This window comes from Schistocerca americana, chromosome 1 (genome assembly GCF_021461395.2).
Source record: "Schistocerca americana isolate TAMUIC-IGC-003095 chromosome 1, iqSchAmer2.1, whole genome shotgun sequence".
Lineage (NCBI taxonomy): Eukaryota > Metazoa > Arthropoda > Insecta > Orthoptera > Acrididae > Schistocerca > Schistocerca americana.
Genome location: NC_060119.1, coordinates 271,081,505 through 271,101,099, shown reverse-complemented (window position 1 = coordinate 271,101,099; position 19,595 = coordinate 271,081,505).

Sequence of the window (19,595 nt, the reverse complement as noted above, 5' to 3'; positions counted from 1 at the left end):
TACAAAAATAGTGTGCATTTCTTTTGGAGTGACCCTCGTAATTAGTAGTTCCGTGATAGAACTTTTTTTCCTTTTAAGACAGTGGGAGCTTTTCTTTTGATCTAGAGAGTTAAATTTATCTGGCTTAAGCACAATTGTATACTGTAGTGATATTTTACAGATTAATTTTCTATGATTTATTGGCTCTCAGTGATGTATTATACTGATTATTTCCTTATTACTGAAGTTGCTAGCTCTTCATGTGACCAATAGAACAAGATGAATGAACGAATGATAGAGGAAGTTCGACACTGTCTGCCATCTCTTGAGGAAATGAGCACCGAGATTGTAACTCTTGTAAAGGGAACGATACAGAGACGGATGATAGCTAATGTAGGTTACGTGGATGGAGCAGCTGTACCAGTTACAGTAAAATTACTGTGACAGGGTGGTTGATGCTTCTATTTTTGTCAAATTAATGCACATTCAAGAGTTATTGGATATTAGTGTCTTCCCTCGTATCAGAAACGTCTACAAAGAGAATTCCCCGCCCACACTCCGATATTTTTTGAAGAGTAGAGAGTTTCATTGTCTGTACATCACAGAAGTTTAATACTTTAATACTTTTAGTTTATAACCAACTTATATTATCAGATGGTTCAAATGGCTCTGACCACTATGCGACTTAACTTCTTTGGTCATCAGTCGCCTAGAACTTAGAACTACTTAAACCTAACTAACGTAAGGACATCACATACATCAATGCCCGAGGCAGGATTCGAACCTGCGACCGTAGCGGTCGCTCGGCTCCAGACTGTAGCGCCTAGAACCGCACGGCCACTCTGGCCGGCTTATATTATCATGCTAAATAATATTGAAGCTAACACGCCCATGTCCAAAGACAGTTATAAATAGTTAGAAAGGCAGTGAGAAAAGCGTTCGTTGGAGGAAGTAAGAATGCCGATCTTTTCGTAGGACAGTGTCATGGAATTTCTAGGCTGGGTATCATTAATAACCCAAAGAGCTAGAAAACATTTAGAAGATAGTTTATATCGTGGGTGGTATTTGTTGTAAAAAAGGAAAAAGAAGCTGGAATTCACGAGAAGAATCTAACTATTCCAATCAGTATCAGTGTGGTCCTCGTAATTCCTGGAGTTCAAAAAATGTTCAAATGTGTGTGAAATCTTGTGGGACTTAACTGGTCATCAGTCCCTAAGCTTACACACTACTTAACCTAAATTATCCTAAGGACAAACACACACACCCATGCCCGAGGGAGGACTCGAACCTCCGCCGGGATCAGCCGCACAGTCGCGAACTGCAGCGCCCTAGACCGCTCGGCTAATCCCGTGCGGCTAGTTGGAGTGCGTGCTTTATTTTATAATCGTAGGAGCTGAGGAAACGAATGAACGTTTCATTCATTTTAAGTTACATACTGTTAAAAGAGGCATGTACTACACTGAAGAGCCAAAGTGCTACACCTGCCTAATATTGTGTAGGGCTCCTGCGAGAACGTAGAAGTTCCGCAGCACGACATGGTATGGACTCGACTAATGTCTGAAGTAGTGCTGGAGGGAACTGACATCATGAAAATGCAGGGCTATCCATAAATCCATAAGAGTACGAGAGGGTGGAGATCTTCTGAACAGCACGTTGCAAGGCATCCCAGATATTCTCATTAATGTTCATGTCTGGGTAGTTTGGTGGCCAGCTTGAGTGTGTAAAATCAGAAGAGTGTTCCTGGAACCACTCTGTATCAATTCTGGACGTGTGAGGTGTCGTATTGTTCTGCTGGAATTGTCCAAGTCCGTCGGAATGTACAAGACGTGAATGGATGCAAGTGATCTGACAGGATGCTTACGTACGTGTCACCTGTCAGAGATGTATCTAGACATATCAGGGGTCCCCACACGATTATAGGAACTACACCAGCTTCAACAGTCCCCTGCTGACATGCAGGGTCTACGGAGTCATGAGGTTGTCTCCATACCCATGCACGTCCATCCGCTCGATACAATTTTAACCGAGACACGTCTGACCAGACAACACGTTTCCAGTCAGCAACAGTGCATTGTCTCTGTTGACGGGCCGAGGCGTGGTGTAAAGCTTTCTGTCGTGCAGTCATCGAAGGTACACGAGTGGGCCTTCGTCTCGGAAAGCCCAAATTGATGATGATTCGTTGAATGATTCCCATGCTGACACTTCATGGCCCAGCATTGAAATATGCAGCAATTTGGGGAAGGGTTTAATTTCTGTCATGTGAACGATTCCTTTCAGTCGTTCTTGCAGGATCTTTCTCAGGCCGCAGCGAAGTCGGAGAACTGATGTTTTACCAGATTCCTGGTATTCACGGTACACTCGTAAAATGGCAGTACGGGAAAATCCCTACTTCACCTTTACCTCGGAGTTGCTGTGTTCCATCGCTCGTGCGCCGACTATAACACCACGTACAAACTCACTTATATCCTGATAACTTGCCATTGCAGCAGCAGTAACCGATCTAATAACTGCGCCAGACACTCGTTGTTTAATATAGGCGTTGCCGACTGCGGCGACGTGTCCTGCCCGTTTACGCATCTCTGTACTGGAATATCCAAGTCTATACAAGTTTCTTTGGAGCTTCAATGTACGTCTGAATGCACTGAAGGAAACAATGGATCAGTACTAGCAAAAAACTTCGTCCAAATACGAAACTTGTCATCTAGGATTTAAGTAGTTTCCTCAAATAATCTGACACGAATGCTGTACTTGTTTGTTCTGTGAGTCTGTGTGCATTTCTTCATTAAGAACATAGTTACCTACGGGACATACTGTGGGGATACAAGGTCGGTTTGGTCGCTAAGACGGTTTTTCTGGCCACCACAGCCGGGCACGAGTAGTTTCTTGTGATCCTACTGTTAAAAATATTCCGATTATTGAAATAGCATTCTATGATTAGCTATTTTTTACGGGTTTGTATTTTGGATGTTTAAAAACCACAAAGATTCATTTTCTTTTGAGCATCAGATCGAAAGTTATAAACGGTTTTTCGATGTTTGATTGGATTTGACTTACGCTTCAGATTAAAAATAACAGGACCAAATGAGGTGCGAACGTGTATTTCTGTGGTGTACGCATAGACTTCGTGCCCTGTTGTGTAATTTTTGAGTAATTTCTATTTTGATGTATCACTGTAGATTGTTTAGCAAACATTTTGATCGAGGGTCCAAATTGTCAATGGGATTCTGTAAGCAACTTTAAATAAGACGCTACGCCAAGTTTGACATCCATCACAAATTTTTGCTAAGTTAAAAAATCATACAGACACAGTTTTATTGTTATACTGTCCAACACAAGCGAAGGATCACTTTCTCGAAACCCCGTAATTGACCCCACAGAAGTTCATAATTTTGCTCAAAGGCGAATAAAATCTTCCTCTGTGATGGTGCAAAAGCATGGCGTCCTTCAACATCACCTCGACGACGATTCAAACAAGATGTCGACACATGCGAAAAAAATACCAGAGTTCACTTCATGTGACGCTAAGGTTGGTTACCGCTGTCACATTGGCCCTAAATTTCACAGTTTTTCCGAACACCACCGTGGGCCTGTCATACCATGGGAAGGTCGTCACTCCCTCTAACCCACTCATCACCCTTTGTTTGACGCCTCCGCGACTCGGAATCCACACGAAAAGGCCTCGCGGGGTGGAGCGAAGAGCGTCAAGGGAACCATCAATTTCCTTGGGGCGTTGATTCACACACATTTCACTGTCGAAAACAACAGTTCGCAGTGCAAAGTGCAGCTGAACGTTGTTCTTTCCTAGCTTTGACACTGCTGACACAGACTGAACAATTCAGCCCTTATTAAATGCGTTATGCGCCTGAATCCACAATGAACGTGACCGGACCCCTTTGGAGTGCAGCGCTATCGGTATTTATGCTGTTTTGTACAGGTAGGAACCACTAGGAACTGTTCAAAACCATACGACGAAATTTGAATATGATCCGAAGCCGCGAAGCATCCTCACGCTTTTTGAACCCTTCTGTTGCATGCCATCTTGTGGCGTTATCACTGGCTGCTACACACACACACATTTGAGAATGAAATGACAAAGGGTCTCTTTAAGAATCCCCAGTTCGGCAACACCGTTGGTGGTACCTGCCGACCTTCACTGAGAATTTTAAAAGTGTACTAGTACAGAGGGAACCTGGGAAGTAGTATTAGGCACTTGCATGCAGGGTACATTGCTGCTGTAGAGACTGCTAACAGGAGTGAAGAATGGATGAGGTGTCGAGAGGTTGCCTTCCTGCATGTGTCTAGGAGTACTTCGCAGGTTGTGTCTATACGGGTACAATTTTAAAATTAGCAATAAAAGCGGGTGGGTGCCACCGAGGGTGATGACCAACAAGGGCAGTTTACGGGTACCTTTTGCTGTTTTATTCGCGCATCATATGTCAATACCGCCCCCGCCCCTCCCCCATGATCACGCTACAGAGGGGCACAAAACAGAAGGGCTGAAAAAGCACATACACCCTTAGCTGCTTCGAATCACGTATAAATTTCGTCGAATTATTTTGAACAATTCCTATTAGTTACAACCTGTACAGAAGGTCAAAACGTTGCCGTCACGGTGCCCTCCAAAATGGTACAATTACGTTCAGTGGGGATACAGCCCTACAATTGTCCTTAGAGAAGGACTGAAACGTCCCGGAGGATGTCGGCAGTGTCAAAGATAGTCAAGAACCTTGTCATGTTGCTCTTCGCCCTGCAAATTATCGTTTTCAACCGCGATATGCGAATCAATTCCCCAAGGAAAGGGGTAGTTTCACTGGAGCCCTTTATGCCAACCCGTGAGGTCTTGTAAATGCCAAGTCTGTCACTGTAAACAGAACGCGCCGGATACTTCGTAGCCGTTTTGTTGCACAGCTCGAAGTAACAGTACGCTCCTATCGTGGGTTACAGCTTTCAAAACATTAGGAAACATTCTCAACATCAGATATTTTCGCAATTGCGAATAATGACTACAGGGTCCGGCAAAAATTTTCACGCCGGCATGGTAGCTCAGAGATAGCTCAGAGATTTCGGTCAGAGAGCTGGCTGGTCTATGTAATAAGAAAACGGAGTGAAGGAATCAATAACGAACTTCAACGGATGTCATGTGATGTCCGCTACGATCAAATACAACGAACAGTAATGAACAACATGGAAAAAGGAAATGTAAGGCGACCACTCGCAACAAACGTGTTCGAATTCCGGTCTGGCACAAATTTTTACTGTCGCCATTTCATTCTACAGCTGATGGTAGTCATTATTCGCAATTGAGAGTTAATTTATGTGTGTTTAGTAACGGCTGTGGTCGCCGCAGTGCATCGTCATCAGACTAATACCGGCACTGCAATATCGTATTCTCAAGAAGTGGCCAGGTTCTGATAAAAAGTGACGGAACCTACTAATATTGCTATTGGGATGGAGACAATCATCACGAATTCAAGATGTCTAGCACGTCAACCTGCACGTAACCTATGAATACGCTATGAGTAAGAGGAATGCTACCTAGGATCTAAGAATCCGTTCGAATAAAATGCTCGTGGTTCAGTAGAAATTCGAAGGTTACTAAAATCCAATGGCGGTTATGAGCAATCAGGCGTATTTTCACTTAAATTGTCCAGTTAAGCGAATTATCGTTTTCGAGCTCGTCACCAGCCTGGACTGTTGTTCATGAAAAGACTTCTTCACTCCCGAAATGTGACTGTGTGGTTTGCCGTAGCTGCTGTTTGTATAATCAGAGGTCCTTTTGGGATGACGATATAACAGAGAAAGAGAAACTCTGAACGTTACGTGCACACGTGAAACCTGTTCTTTCTGCCGTAATTTCGGAGACGACAGGTTGGAATCAATAGGAACTGTTCAAAACGATGCGACAAAATTTGACTATGATCCGAAACAACAGGATGTTATAATAATGCACACTGCAAGTTGACTCATCGAAATTATGAAGAAAATTTACCCTGGACGCCTCATTTCTCGCGTTAAATAGATATGAAAGGTGTCATTAAAATGTGATGGACGCCTGTTGGACTGACTTATGAGTAATATCTGGCAGACAGTGGAAAATTTTGGTCAAGAGAATGGCCGCCACTTGGATCATATAATTTTCGAAAGTGACCATGTAAGAGATTTTGTAGAAAGTTCTTAACAATCAGCACACTACTGTTGACTTAAAAACGATCCATTTCCTATGGAAATTAGATGTGTCGTAATAACTGAACATTCAATGAAACTTAATTTTATATGGATGCTAAAACAAAATTAGTACACGAATAAATTATTTAATTCTAGGCCTGGATTAACCAGTAAACAGTTTCAGTATCACACGGTGACGTCAAAGTAGTTTTCGCAACCACAGAGGTGGATAGGCCAGGTCCGTCTCAGAAATGCCCACTTCAGCTGCATTAAAAGTTTGTGGGACTGATAGATGGGGCGACGGAATTAATACATTCCTTACCTGCGTTACGATATCACACATTGACTAAAGTCAACAAAATTAATGAGCAGGGAAGACCCAAGAATGGATTTCCTGAAATCTTACATTTGCACCATAGTATAATTCCACACAAAGATTTTAAAACTGAGGAAATTGGGAACATTATATAATGAACTGATAGCAAGGCCACTCTATAGGGAAACGTTAAAAGTAAATGTAAAAATAAAGTAGGAAATGCATTAAAAATTCCAGTCGGAGAAGTTAGTCCAAAAGGAGATTGTGTTCTGAAGGTAAAAAAATCAGCTGAAAGTGCATGGTTTGTTGGGATGAACAGGTATCGTAGGAATGCAAACTTAAAAAAAGGGGAGACACTTTATTTCATCACCAATTTTCTGCTAGAGTAGAGCATCTGCCTAGCGTACGGTTCACCGGGAGACTTCGCAGCACCACAGTCTTGCTAAAAATACGGCAGTCGCAGACATCACGGTCGACGAAGCGTTATTCATTGAAGCGCATTTCACGCAGGCACCTTTATACACTACGTCGATGATCAAATTGCTACCGCCTCAGTAATCAAACCGAGGAGTATAAATAACGTGGACCTGGCCATCGGTATCGGGCAATTGCTATCAGGACGAAACTCATCCACTGAACGTGACGTTCTCTTTTGTTCTGACTGACCTGGAGGCAGTTGTCTCCGCATTCCGCCGAACTAACGAATCGACACATGGAGTGACACCGCGAAACATTCGAAAGAGGAGGAATCGGTTTCGAAGTCTAGCTGAGTTCACTTGTACCACATTCTCCTCAACGTCACTGTACAATTCAGCACAGAGGGGGCAATTTTCTGTTGTTTATCAGTTACTTTCCTGTCCGAATGTAAACAGGAAAAATGACTGAAGCCTGTCACAATTCTGATCTCATACCCCACATTTTACCAACAATCTACCGTCTATCTCTTGCTTCAAGTTCCCAGTATTTGAACCACATATTATATACAAAATTTCACACACCATGCACAGAGCAATATACCAAATAAATACTTCATAAAATTCCAAACAACGTTCCTGGTCACGGTTACTTACCCTCACCTAAAAAACTGTCTTCTCCTCGATTCTTTAACACCGTTGTCAGCCTATGACCGGTAGCCATTGAAAATTTCCTGTACTCTGCTGTAACGGAACTAGCAGTCTATAATATCTGTTCGTACTAATCTTAGAGCTTAGCGAGGTCTTCGAATCTATCCTTCTCCTACGTGTGCCGGCCGGTGTGGCCGAGCGGTTCTAGGCGCTACAGTCTGGAACCGCGCGACCGCTACGGTCGCAGGTTCGAATCCTGCCTCGAGCATGGATGTGTGTGACGACCTTAGGTTAGTTAGGTTTAAGTAGTTCTAAGTTCTAGGCGACTGATGACCTCAGAAGTTGAGTCCCATAGTGCTCAGGACCCTGATGACCTCAGAAGTTAAGTCCCATAGTGCTCAGGGCCATTTTTGAACCTCCTACGTGTGACCCCTTCCTATAAACGAATGTGCCTTCCATGCTATTCCTCCCTTCCTCCGAGTAGCCCCTGTGCCGTCCTCATAGCTTGCCGCGACGACTCAGTGACGGCAGATCTGGCATCATCGTGCCTTTTACCTCTGAAAGAGCATGTGACAGTCTCTTACATTCCACTCTTTTCAAACACCAGTACTATCTGCGCCCTGTAATCGAAGTCCCCATGTCCACCAAAATTGAGTCCTTTCATTCCGAACATCCTCCCGTTAATGAACGCTATCAGCTCCGTCCAGTCGCAAATGTGCCGAAAGACTTTGTCCTTCCTCCATTTCTCGAAATCATCTACATTGTTAATATTTCTAGACTCCCTCAACTACCCTGCAACCAACAGCACGTCGACGAAACTCCCTTTCCAGCGCTACACCACACCCTCCACAAATCCAGTCATCTCAATCATTTAACATGCTAACGGTGGCCATTCCAAATGTTTCACTATTAATTTCCGTTATTTACACCTATCAATTATTGTCCTATACAATTAACTAACACATTGAAATACCTCACGCCAACTTTTTCTTTCCGTCCGTATCAATTGTACTGACACACCCATTTTCAAAAGAACATAACTATAGTTATCGATAAAATATTGTGAAAAAAAGCACGTAACTACAGTTATCGATAAAAGATTGTGAAAAAAAATATTCAGTTTCCTCAGAACTGAACAGTTGCGGACCTACCATCCCCTGGCAGCATGCCTCCAATACGAGACAAAGCCATCCATTTTCCTCATCTTCCATATACCAAGGAGCTGCTTACTTACAAACGTTTACCTACTATAGATGAATTTTTTGTTGACAGTAAACCGTGAAGAACAAATTGTTTTTTACGGTATCAGCACGCACACGCATGCACACATATGTACTAACTATAAGAACTTGAAGGTATGGTCCACAGAATTCCATGGTAAATTTCATCATGCGTTTGTCGTACAACGTATGTCTGTTCACTGCTTTCTTGCACATATTACACGACAAAAAAAGTGAAGCACCTAGAGTGGGAGGACACCTAGAGTGGGAGGAAGGAACGAAATGAAAATCTATGGTTTGAGAGGGTATGCGATGTTATGTCAGTGACTACAAAATCGAGTAAAATCAACAAATAATTTGGCAGTATAAGCCCACTTGTCAGGATGCCGTTGCACGCCCTCTCTTCTACACGATGTATGTACTGATTCATTTGCGAATGGTATACTCTCCTGAGGCAATTTAAGTCACAAATGTTGCAACTGGTTCTTGATATCCTTTTTTCCGACAATGAGACGGAGCTGATGTCCTTGCTGGTCCCGCATTTGTTCTGTCGGGAAAGACCTGGAGATCATGCTGTCCTCGGGCGTAGATCAGTATCACGCAAATGGTTCATAGAGACATGCGGCATGTGTTGACTAGCGTTATCCTGTTGAAAAATGACATAATGGTACAGTCACATGCGGTAAGACAGTATTGTGTCTCACTGTTTAGAGCCACAAAACACGTGGGTGTTTTCAGCTCGTTACTAAATGCAAATAAGTAGGAGGCCGAGTTGATAGGAGCTGAAGGAGTCCAGGTTGCAATAATATGCGGTACGGCACACTGTTAGAGAGAAGGATTATTATTCAAGAAACACATAGTACAATGAAAATTACTTGTCTTCAATAGTTTGTAGGACTGCAGCTACGGCTATAACTAATACAACATATTCTCAGGGACTAAGCCCGATGGGCCCTCCTCAGAGGACAGATTATGAAAGTGCGTCTGCCTAGGTTGAAATCTAGCTAAGAAGTGAACGAGGCACACTCCAGTTGGGTCGAGCTGCACAGCCCGCTAGAGTGCGCTGTGCTCGGCAGACGACGGGCTGCCAACCTTGCGCTGGCGCGGCGTTGTAGTAGTATCTGTGGCAATGATACTACAGATAGGATGTCTGAAGTACCGTTGTGCCTGCAGAGTTCCCTCCACCATTAACATCCGCCGTGACCTGATGGCTCCTCACAACATGACGCCAGGAGAAAAGCCGCTGTGCCTCACGAAAATATTACGAGAATGGGTCCTCTCTCCTCTTCGCCGCTACAATCTCGAACGATTGTCGTACGAAATAGCAGAGAACCATGATTTGTCGCTAAACACAAGGCGACGCCATACATCATGAGTCCATGCTTTCTGTCACGGCACCACACCAAAAGTAGCTGTGGTAGGTTTTGTTTTAACGGTCCCTAGTTCGGCTGCTGCTGGTCTCCGATCAATGATGCGCGACGACCAGAATGTGACAGGGAACTGTGAAGGGCTTGCCATCTGCTTTGTGCAAAATACGGCCATCATTCTTTTTTTCTGGCAAGACGTGGTTGACCGGAATCTGGAAGACGAGTATCCCTGCCCTCACGTCCTTTGGAGTCCAATCTCGAATTTCTGTCACATCCAGATACGCCAGAAATCTGGAAATGCACTATTCGATCAGTCGGCCAGTTGGAGACCTACAATGAGACACGTTTCAAACACTCATGTGCTGATAACGCCGTCTCACAGGTTACGCGGCTTCTCTGTCTCCTTCGCAGTCATCACTAGACTTCTTTTGCTTCTAAAGATCGTTCCTGTTATTTCCTTGAATATTAACCGTTTCTCCTGGGACACTTTGTTTATGTATCCGGCGTCTGTCCCAATTGCGGTCGGACCTATTTTCTCTGGTGTTTCGGAGGAATTGGAAATTTTGTTTTTGCGGTGTTTAATAAGATAATAATAAGTTGTCTCTTCCTCTATGAATAGATGATGAATGCAGCTAGCCGCTAACTTTGTGTAATGTCTTGTCTGTATAGACGTGTATCTGTTGTCTTTAAGACCCTTTCACCTTCGCACATAAATCTATACAGTAATGTAAAGGCCTCCCGTGTCTTGGCTGATCCGTGATAAGACAGGCGAAAAGTTATACTAATGGAGGATTATTAATATTATCTCTACTTTCATTCGCTCTCTCTCTTTCTCTCCTTTATCTATCTACAGTTTTTATTTTAATATTTCATTACGTGAAATCAGCCAAATAGGATCTTTGGTGGAGTCCTTCGTCTTGGTAATCAGCGGCTGGCTTGCTGTAAGAGATCTTTACATTTATTATTACTGTTAAACACTGTATTCAGTCGAGAGAATCAATCGTGTGGACAATTTGTTCCTTTTACGAAAGATTGCGAATTCCAGATGTGTACGAAGCCTTTTTGGACGATTTAACACAGACTCAGTGATTGCAGGCTCTCTTCGACACAGCTGAAACTTCCCCACTAATTACAGGGCCAACGTGATCATCATATGGTTCAGAAAAAAACTCATTCGTTCATTCACTCCGGAACAAAAAGTCACAAACCTTATTTATGAAGGAAATTGTGTATTAAATCCATCTCCATTACATGTCCAGATCTCCGGTGATTCCACGTCTTAATTATTTTCCGTTTACACTCTCTTTCTATTCAAACAAACCGGTAGTGGCACAAAAGTTAATTCGCTCAATTTAGCGAGAAGAAAATCAGAATATGTAATTCTCAGAAATACGTCAATCCCTCAATCCCTACTCCAGAGACTGTCTTAGTTGCCACTCTAACAACCATGGAGAATGCATATATGCATCTCTGTTATTTCAAAGAATAAACGCGCTAGAAAATACTTTGGCGTCTTCTAGCTGTCGCCGCATATGTTACGAGAAAATCAGATCAGATACTTTTCCAAAGTGAATGAATGTGGATGGTTTGATTGACAATGATTAATTGGTGCGTGGTAGAGGGTATTTTCTGAGGGGACATTACAGGTGTGCAGCTGGAGTCAACCCAAACAAATACTGGGACAGCCTGTGTCTAACATGCGACACTCAGTGTCGACGGGAACTATCGGTTTCTTTCCCATTACAAATAAAACTATTTAAAAAGGGAATTTTATGTCACTGTTCCACAGAGCGGTCCCAAATTACTCAAATATTGCATTCATTTTGTTGATATACATGAAGAGAGGCCAGTAAAACACAAAGAATAAACAATACTCCAGCAGTGACTGAGTAGCACTGCTGCGTGATAGTAGAAGACAGCGCGACCTAGGGCAATGCTGTAGCTGCTGGAACGCTAGTTATTCTTCGTGTTTTACAGTTCCTGTTAACACACAGCGGTAAAACGAATGTCATACTAGACTAATCTGGGACCGTTCTATTACACTTTAAAAACCAGACTGCTTGTAACACGAAAGAAACCGACGCTTTCAGTCCATGCTGGGCGCTGTATGAATGCCGTGATGAGGAGTTGTTAGGGCTGACTGCAGCTGCCTAATAAAAAAAAAAAAAAAACTTCAAGTACCTGTCAAAACACAAGGCAAGATGCAACTGACGAGTCTATATATACACTACTGGCCATGAAAATTGGTACACCAAGAAAAAATGCAGATGATAAACAGGTATTCATTGGACAAAAATGTTATGCTAGAACTGACTTGCGATTACATTTTCACGCAATTTGGGTGCATAGATCCTGAGAAATCAGTACCCAGAACAACCACCTCTGGCCGTAATAACGGCCTTGATACGCCTGGGCATTGAGTCAAACAGAGCTTGGATGGTGTGTACAGGTACAGCTGCCCATGCAGCTCGGGAGCACGACGGTTCAATCCCGCGTACGGCCATCCTGATTTAGGTTTTCCGTGATTTCCCTAAATCGCTCCAGGCAAATTCCGGGAGGGTTCCCTTGAAAGGGCACGGCCGATTTCCATCCCCGTCCTTCCCTAATCCAATGTCTGGTATCCTTCCCCAAAACAACCCAACCAACCCACATGCAGCTTCAACACGATTCCACAGTTCATCAAGAGTAGTGACTGGCGTATTGTGAAGAGCCAGATGCTCGGCCACCATTGACCAGACGCTTTCAATTGGTGAGAGATTTGGAGAATGTGCTGACCAGGGCAGCAGTCGAACATTTTCTGTATCCAGGAAGACCCGTACAGCAAGTGCAACACGCGGTCGTGCATTATCATGCTGAAATGTAGGGTTTCGCAGGGATCGAATGAAGGGTAGAGCCACGGGTCGTAACACATCTGAAATGTAACGTCCACTGTTGAAAGTGCCGTCAAAATCAAGAGGTGACCAAGACGAGTAACCAATGGCACCCCATACCATCACGCAGGGTGATACGCCAGAGTGGCGATGACGAATACTCGCTTCCAATGTGAGTTCACCGCGATATCAAACACGGATGCGACCATCATGACTCTGTAAACAGAACCTGGATTCATCCGAAAAAATGACGTTTTGCCATTCCTGCACCCAGGTTCGTCGTTGAATACACCGTCGCAGGCGCTCCTGTCTGATATTCCATGCTGCTACAAACGTCATCTAACTGTTCGTGCAGATGGTGGTTGTCTTGCAAACGTCCCCATCTCTTGACTCGGGGATCGAGACGTGGCTGCACGACCCGTTACAGCCATGCGGATAAGATGCCTGTCATCTCGACTGCTGGTGATACGAGGCCATTGGGATCCAGCACGGCGTTCCGTATTACCCTCCTGAACCCACAGATTCCATATTCTGCTAACAGTCATTGGATCTCGACCAACGCGAGCAGCAATGTCGCGATACGATAAACCGCAATCGCGATAGGCTACAATCCGACCTTTATCAAAGTCGGAAACGTGATGGTACGCATTTCTCATCCTTACACGAGGCATCACTACAACGTTTCACCAGGCAACGCCGGTCAACTGCTCTTTGTGTATGAGAAATCGCTTGAAAACGTTCTTCATGTCTGCACGTTGTAGGTGTCGCCACCGGCGCCAACCTTGTGTGAATGCTCTGAAAAGCTAATCATTTGCATATCACAGCATCTTCTTCCTGTCGGTTAAATTTCGCGTTTGTAGCACGTCATCTTCGTGGTGTAGTAATATTAATGGCCAGTAGTGTATTCGACCTAAATAGTTGCTACAACAATACGTAAGGGGATTCTTTACCTAAACTGAAAAGAGCCAGTCGTTCAGAGAGAATTCAAAACGTTTTAAGGTATGTGGTCTTGCGTCTGACTCTGGAATAACCACAGACAGTGCTGTGGCTGACTGAGAGCTGTCTCGCGTTCAGGAGTTTTAAGGATGGAAGTTATCGCTAACGGTATGGCCCTCAACTGTATTTACGATGGCATCACTGCCTCATCCCAAGGCAGCGTGCAGGAGATACGGTTCTTATGGTCGACACTAAAACGGATTTATTTGCGGCAGATAGCCGTTCGAGGAGGCCGGACTAGCATTTTCTGCGACGTTGGGACGGCTTAGCGCCGGCGCAGACTCGCTGTCAGAAGCGGAAAGAAATCCCAACCGCTGGTGCTTCTCGGCCTAAGCGCCGGGGCAGTGCTCCTCGAAGACAAGCAGCTTGTTTGGTCCGTGTCAACGTCCGACGTCACCTAGTCGGTCAAATCATCCTAATTAAAACCTGATCTGTCAAAGATATAAAAAAGACTGGGGACACGAAATTTACCATCACAGTACGAGGGGTGGTCGTACCCCTCTTAATTGCCACTTCGAAAAAATAAAGTTATGCAAGTTTTTTTATTTTTTATTTATTTATTTATTTTTTTAGATTAGCAGCTATACTATGGCTATAATTAAAGTGCAGCCACTCGCAGAGGTTCGGTATAGGCTATAGCTATCGTATGACACCGAACCTTCGTAGATACGAAATATTGCAGAACCGATTACGCTGGAAAATAACAGTTCCAATTTTGACCAACAGGTGGAGATCCGGCGCTGTGAATGCAATAAGTATAGAAGTATTTACAAATTTAATGGATTAGGAATGGGACGCGAGCAGGAAAGGTCAAACAGGTGAGAGTGGAATGATGTTGAATTTATTATTAACCGTTGCTTATGCAGTTTGTTCAATATGAGCATTGGGGACGTTGACGAGATGCCGCATCCGTAAAATGTCATGATCAACAGTTGCTCGCAGCCGTTCCGGAGGAATGTGAACCACGTGTTCCGGTGTACTCTCCTTCATATCGGGTATAGACCCAACATCGAGACTGATAATCGCGTTCTCTTAGATATCTCCAGTGCCAAGAGTCACGTGGATTCAGATTAGGTGGTCTTTCAGGTCATGCATCTCGAAAACCTCTGGAGGTAATACGTTGTTGGAAGGTTGGATTAAGTATATCTTTCATCGGACGAGCCACATACATGTCGCCCCATCTTGCACTAATTAGTGGTGTAACGGGACGTCGTCTTCAAGCGTTACTTCTCCTCAATAGTAGTTGTCGATACCAGTATTATGTTTGGAATTTTGTACAGGTCAATATTATGTCAACTGCTTTTCTGAAAACTTTAATATAATTTTATAAACAGTATGTTATATTTCAAGCTAAAATTTATGGAAACGTATTACTCTATTTTGGATGTTATAATCGATGAATACTAGCTCTGAATGTACAGTTAAATTAATGTTTTAGAAACATTTGAAATTACGAATTATTTGACACACTTAAAATTTTTGTTATTAATTACGCAGTCTAGTAGCTTACTTTGTTTATTTCTGGATTCATTTATGGAACAATAATCGAAATTCATAGAAATTCATTTGTCAAGAAAAAATTGTAAACCCTTTGAAATATGTTTATTACCGCAGGGTGAGGCAGTAGTAAGTACGCCTGTGATGTAATCGGGCGTAATTTTGTATTTTGTGCGAAAAATGTAATTTAGGCTTTGTTAATGTGTAAAATCAAATGACTGTATGATATAATGAAATGTGACAAAATTTATTAACGTAAAAACAAAAAATTCTGTAACAATCATCTTCAAATTTATTTAGATCAATTGAACCATGAGGAGCCAATTCTAAGTGAAAAGATAAGTAAACCAAAATGTTTATTGTAATCTTCGCTCCTCTCAAATCTTCATAAAAGATTAATGTGGACAAGATCGGCAAGTAGGAAGGAGGAGGTGAATTACAGTGGTTTCCAGACAGTTGAGCTCTGTCAAAATGAGAATCATATGCTATACTGGGAGGTCGTCTCGATAACGTTCAGGCGTCTTGGTATACCTGACAGGCCCTCTGGGTGTCTTCCCTTCAAGAATGCACAGCCGGAGAATAAAGGCGCCTGTGAATTCACTAATTCACACGACACAGTCGGATACAGCGATTTCAAAGGCTCTTAATGCATAACTCGTGGTTGAAGAGCACCCCCCATTTGGCGATTCTGTATATTCACTACACCCTGCAGGGTAACGTGTGTCTCATCACGCCATACAACAATGCCCGGCAACATCATTGTCTCCCATCCATTGCAGAATGTTGCTACGGACCACGACGTTCAGATGCTGCACAGTATGGATCTTGTACGAGTGCCTGTGTAAAACAGACTGCAGAAATTTCGGTATTGTTCACCGTGGGATGGACGATTCTCGTGACACTGCGCGAGCACTACCACTACTTGGATGGTCATAGCATCAGGATAGGACTCTTTCCTCTTCAAAGGTACCACACGTTTTCGAATGTCATTATCATCTTCTTTAAGCCATTTAATGACATCGGGTCTCTCCCCAGACTTTTCAGTCGGCGATACATCATCAATGCAGCACTGTTATTGCTGCCGTTCACGTAAAACAGCTTCACTAACATCGTACGGTCCTACTTCTCGGTAGCCATTGTGTTCACTCACGTTAAAGCTTGTCAAATGACAGCGTGAACGTCATAGCGTCACACAAACACTGTACAGCGCCACATTTGCAACTGGTGGCCACCACTGGAACTGATTGGTTTTCCAGCGTAAGTGGGTTCCGCATTAACACATCAGCGTATCTATCAAGTCTCGGTGTCATACGATAATTACAGCCCGGGACTGATTTCCGTGAGTAGCTGCAGTTCAATTATGACCACCTGGTACTTTCCTGCAGTACCTGTACGCACCGAAATCCCTGCGTCACAGTACGGTAGGACCCAAAACCAAATGGCGCAGTCCATTGAGAAAATGATCTGCAACAATTAGTTTCGTGCATTTAAAGAGAAAACCAGTTGCAATAGTCTATGCTGAACTGGAAACAACGCACTGCAATACGACAATTGACAGATAGCGCATATGCTTCTAGTGTTGTGAAACAAGTCTGAATGATGATGATAGAAATTTTTGGCCATTTCTGTGTGAAGAACCACGATTCGCAAGAGCATCTGGGGCCCTGGTGCTCTAATATCAGTGTGTTCCAACCAAAGCGATAGGGGAACAAGTGAACGTCAATAAAAAAAATGGTTCAGATGGCTCTAAGCACTGTGGGACTTAACATCTGAGGTCATAAGTGCCCTAGACTTGGAACTACTTAAACCTAACTAACCTTAGGACATCCCACAAATCCATGCCCGAGGCAGGATTCGAACCTGCGACCCTAGCAGCAGCACCAAGAGCCGCTCGGCCACCTTGGTTATTGTCAACAACTTTTTCAGCATTTTGACCCATGATGAAGGTTGCCACCCGCTGGGTTTCGCGACAGGTAACACCCATCTAAGAAGCCAGCACATTCGAAGCATCAGCGGAAACGCTGCAGGTAGGCCAGACCAGTGCAAACGATTCCTCTGCCTTACCTTGCCGGCCGCGGTGGTCTCGCGGTTCTAGGCGCGCAGTCCGGAACCGTGCGACTGCTACGGTCGCAGGTTCGAATCCTGCCTCGGGCATGGATGTGTGTGATGTCCTTAGGTTAGTTAGGTTTAAGTAGTTCTATGTTCTAGGGGACTGATAACCACAGCAGTTGAGTCCCATAGTGCTCAGAGCCATTTGAACCATTTTTTGTCTGCCTTACCGCCGTGGACGACTGCTGGATGTATTACTATTACCCCGAGACAGAAGAGCGAAAGAAGCAGTGGAAACGTATCACCACCGTCGAAAAGGCAGACGACTCAACTCTAATCGGGCAAGGTGATGCTCAGCGTTTTTTTGGACTACCGTGGCATGTTGTTGACAAGGGGAGAGGTGGTTCTGTTCTATCGGCTACTGACGTGTACTGCTACCATAAAATCCGTACCTATTGGACAGTTCGACATGTAGTAAAGTGGAGTCAGATTGTCAGCCATGAGTTCTGTGCGTTGAACACATCGGTTGAATACAGCGTTGATTTTGTTGCAGCTTTCATTATTGTTACTTTGTCTCGAAACCTGGCAGAAAATCCAAAGAGATCCTGGTAGTACGTGAAGCATGTTAGCGGCAAGAAACAATCAATGCCTTCTCTGCACGATAGCAAATGGTTGGTTCAAATGGCTCTGAGCACTAAGGGACTCAACGTCTGAGCTCGTCAGTCCCCTAGACATAGAACTACTTAAACCTAACTAACCTAAGGACATCACACACAACCATGCCCGAGGCAAGATTCGAACCGGCGGCCGTAGCGGTTGCTCGGTTCCAGACTGAAGCGCCTAGAACCGCTCGGGCACACCAGCCGGCTGCACGATAGCAATGGAGATACTTTCGAAGACAGTGCTACCAAAGCAGAGTTACTAAACACAGATTTCCGAAATGGATTCACAAAAGAAGACAAAGTAAATTTTCCAGAAGTTGAATCGAGAAAAGCTGCCAACATGAGTAACGTAGAAGTAAATATCCTCGGAGTAGTGAAGCAACTTAAGCCACTTAATATAAGCAAGTTTTCTGGTCCAGACTGTATACTAGTTAGGTTCCTTTCGGAGTATGCTGATGCTTCAGCTCCGTACTTAACAATCATATACAACCGTTCGCTCGACGAAAGATCCACGCCGGCCAAAGTGGCCGTGCGGTTAAAGGCGCTGCAGTCTGGAACCGCAAGACCGCTACGGTCGCAGGTTCGAATCCTGCCTCGGGCATGGATGTTTGTGATGTCCTTAGGTTAGTTAGGTTTATTTAGTTCTAAGTTCTAGGGGACTAATGACCTCAGCAGTTGAGTCCCATAGTGCTCAGAGCCATTTGAACCATTTGAAAGATCCACACCCAAAGACTGGAAAGTTGCACAGGTCACACCAATGTTCACGGAAGGTAGTAGGAGTAATCCACTAAATTACAGACCTATATCGTTAACGTCGATATGCAGCAGGATTTTAGAACATATATTGTGTTCGAACATTACGAATTACTTCGATGAAACCGGTCTATTGACACACAGTCAACATGGGTTTAGAAAACATCGTTCCTATGAAACACCACTAGCTCTTTATTCTCATGAAGTGTTGAGTGCTTTTGACCAGGGATTTCAGATCGATTCCGCATTTCTGGATTTCCGGAAGGCTTTTGACACTGTACCACACACGCGGCTCGTAGTGAAATTGCGTGCTTATGGAGTATCGTCTCAGTTATGTAACTGAATTTGTGATTTCCCGTCAGAGAGGTCACAGTTCGTAGTAACTGACGGAAAGTCATCGAGTAAAACAGAAGTGATTTCTGGCGTTCCCCAAGGTAATGTTATACGCCCTATGCTGCTCCTTATCTATATAAACGATTTGGGAGACAATCTGAGGAGCTGTCTTAGGTTGTTTGCAGATGATGTCGTCGTTTATCGACTAATAAAGTCATCAGAATATCAAAACAAACTGCAAAACGATTTAGAAGAAATAACAGAATGGTGAGAAACGTGTCAGTTGACCCTAAATAACAGTAAGTGTGAGGTCATCCACATGAG